The sequence below is a fragment of the Geotrypetes seraphini genome, chromosome 17, assembly GCF_902459505.1.
Source record: "Geotrypetes seraphini chromosome 17, aGeoSer1.1, whole genome shotgun sequence".
Classification (NCBI taxonomy): Eukaryota; Metazoa; Chordata; class Amphibia; order Gymnophiona; family Dermophiidae; genus Geotrypetes; species Geotrypetes seraphini.
Window position 1 is genome coordinate 38,193,730 of NC_047100.1, and position 3,016 is coordinate 38,196,745.

Here is a 3,016-nt window from a genome sequence, read left to right on the forward strand (position 1 = left end):
TTCTGTTCTTATGCTATAGCTGCCATCAAGGAGTCAGGGGTTGGGATGGTGGTGTCAGTGGTATACATTTTGGGGCTGTTCCTGTGCAGATAGACTGCTGGTAGCATGGTTGCATATACTTATACTTCAGTAATGGAAAAGGGAACTTGTATGCTGGTTTTTTGTGGGTAAACATTCAAAGTGGTTTACATATATACAGGTACTTGTTTTGTACCTGGACAATGGAGGATTAGGTGACTTGCCCAGGGTCGTAGGGAGCAGCCCTAGGATTTGAACCCACAGCCTCAGGTTGCTGGGGCAGCAGCTGTACCACTAGGCCACTCCTCACCTCACCAGTAAGTACAACTGCGCTATTGGCAGTCAAGAGCTAGTGTGCAATGTCAACCTCATGCTAGTTACCTCAGTAGACATCTCTGGAAGCAAGTCTAATTCTCAAAATTCATCTTGGTGACCATGGATGTGCACACCCCTTCTGAAATGGGGAAATGCAAATCTCTGTGTGCATTCCTGTTCCTTTCACCCTCATCACACCCAAATCCCATCCCCTAGCCAAACAGACATAGTGGTAATTTAGATCTTTGAATCCTGGTTTCCTAAAATTGGAGCCTAGACTTTTATACTTAGTAATTTATTTGCCGGGATTCAAACCTCTAAGAAAAGTGGAGAAGTAGCCTAGTGATTAGATCAGGGTTCAGGCCCTGCTGACTAGCCTTGGGTAAGTCATTTAACCTTCTAAGGCCATGGGTACAAACTTAGAATATAAGCTTTTTGTACTCACCTTTAACTAAGAATTTGGCTTCTACCAAGTGAGACATGCTACTGAAAGACTCCTCAGGAAGGGCCTGAGATCTGTCGCATAAAACTTGCAAAGTGTTGTTTTTCCCCTCACTTAGGTTAGGAAGCTGGGAGTTGTGCTGAAATCAGAAATACCCGTAATAAATATTATCAATGATCTCATGGAGCACTATAATAAAACTCTTTCACACCCTGCTAATTGTGCTCCCTTCCCTTCTTTTTCTTATCGAATCTAATTTTTTATGAAGAAGCTGCTTCAGAAGTGCTTCCTACGGATTTACTTTCTTCCAGTGAGACAATGCACCAAAATCATCATCAATCTGCTACTTCTGTTATCAATTTCTTTGACTTTCTATTTGAATCCTTTTATAAATAATTTTCAACACTTATCTGCTTATTCATTGAAACTGTCGACTGGGGACTGTGTTCCAACAAGTTATGCCCTCCGGCTGTGTTAAGGATGTCCCCTAATTACCGCATCTCATTCTCTTGAAACCATTCCTCCTTCTCAGCCGGAGGGCAGAACATGTCGGAACACAACAGTCCCCAGCCGACAGTTTCAGTGAATAAGCAGATAAGTGTTGAAAAGTTTTATTTAGAAAAATGAAAAAAAAAAAAGGATTTAAAATAAAAAGTCAAAGAAACTAATAGCAGAAGTAGTTGATCGATGACAATTTTGGTGCATTGTCTCAACTGGAAGAAAGTAAATTCATAGGAAGCACGTCTGAAGATCCAGCTTGTTCATAAAAATGTAGATTTGATAAGAAGAAAGGAACGCAATTAGCAGGGTGTGAAGATGACGGAATTGAAAGCACTGATGCTTGGGTTGCAAAAAGTTTGAGTTTGCCCTGCAGGATTTAAGATAAGCTCTGAGCACCTGTAAGCCCCATTATTTAGAAACAGTGGGCATAAGAGGAAAAGAAAAGATGATTGACAAGGGTTGTCACAAGAAACAGGATGTTGTGGCTTCCTGAGGGTTTGCTAGCTGACGCAGGGCAGATGAAGCTAAGAATTTACTTCCTTGTCACTTGCCCAACATGAGGGACTGTTTTTGCACAATAAATCTGGACCAGGAGGAAGTTTTCTGTACAAAAGTTGTTGAAAAGTCTTTAAGCCAATTTTACAATGAAGATTTTTTTTTATCTTTGAAATTCCAAGAACTTTCCAATATTTGTAATTTTATATCTATGGTAAGTATTTTACAGTGAGACATTCATATAGGAAAAGTACCCTTTAAAAAAGAAATTTTATGCAGATTCACTGACAAAGAAACATGGTTTTCACTTCAGCCAGTTGATTCTAATTCGGAAATGCAGGGGAAAGTTCATCTTGAACTAAGACTGAATGAAGTGATAAGGGATAATGGCACAGTGTGTCACCAACTTGTAATACATATAAAGAAACGTCAAGAATTGTCGCTTCTCAATGGACAAAGTTGTGAGCCCTATCCAGCAGACTCTCCTGTGGGTCCTTCTAGGAATGATCAAAAGAAGAAAACAACAATACACAGTTTGAGACCTTTGAGTTTGTCCTGACAAGACCTAACAGTTATATTAACAAATCCCAGTTCCGAGTTGAAGTGGAGGTCTTAGAAAGGCTTGAAATTAGGATTGATCTGTACAACAATGGCAATCTTGTTCAGGATGCTTTTCTAGGAGAAGTTAAAAGGCTTATGAAGTTTTAAGAAGCGGCATGTCATCTCAAGAAGCCTGGTGCTGTCTGCAGCCAAAAAACAACGGGAGCAACTCCTCTAAAACGGAGGATCTAGGATCACTTAGTTCAAATATATGTTACTCTGAAGACAATGCATTTCCATCAGAATATTGTATCCCTTTAAGGAATTTGCTGCTTAAGTGTCCAGATGTTCATCCAGTTTCTGCTTCTGCTGCCTTAATATTTGAGATATGTTGCAATAAATATGATGCAGTTTTGCCTCTTGTAGACTTGTTCCTTTTGTTGCTGCTGGAACTGGAGGATACATAAGAAACAAACACAGGTTTTAGAGGGAACTCCCTGGCTATGTGATGAAAATTAGTGGGGAAGCACAATCAAAAAGTATTAAACTTATTCTTCATGAAATTATACAACTCATTCAAACCCTGTGAAATTGATCCCATTAGCTTGAAAGAAAGGAATAAAGTAGAAATACACAAAGAGAACCTATGGTACTATAAGGTGATGTTGAAAAGATCTCAGCCCAAGCAAAAAGTGAATGACATAG

The 3,016-nt window shown here is 39.5% G+C and overlaps 1 pseudogene; it reads left to right on the forward strand.

Annotated features, from left to right (window-relative positions):
- Positions 1-1,832: 1,832 nt before the first annotated feature.
- On the forward strand, positions 1,833-2,778 carry LOC117351396 (annotated as a pseudogene).
- Positions 2,779-3,016: the final 238 nt, after the last annotated feature.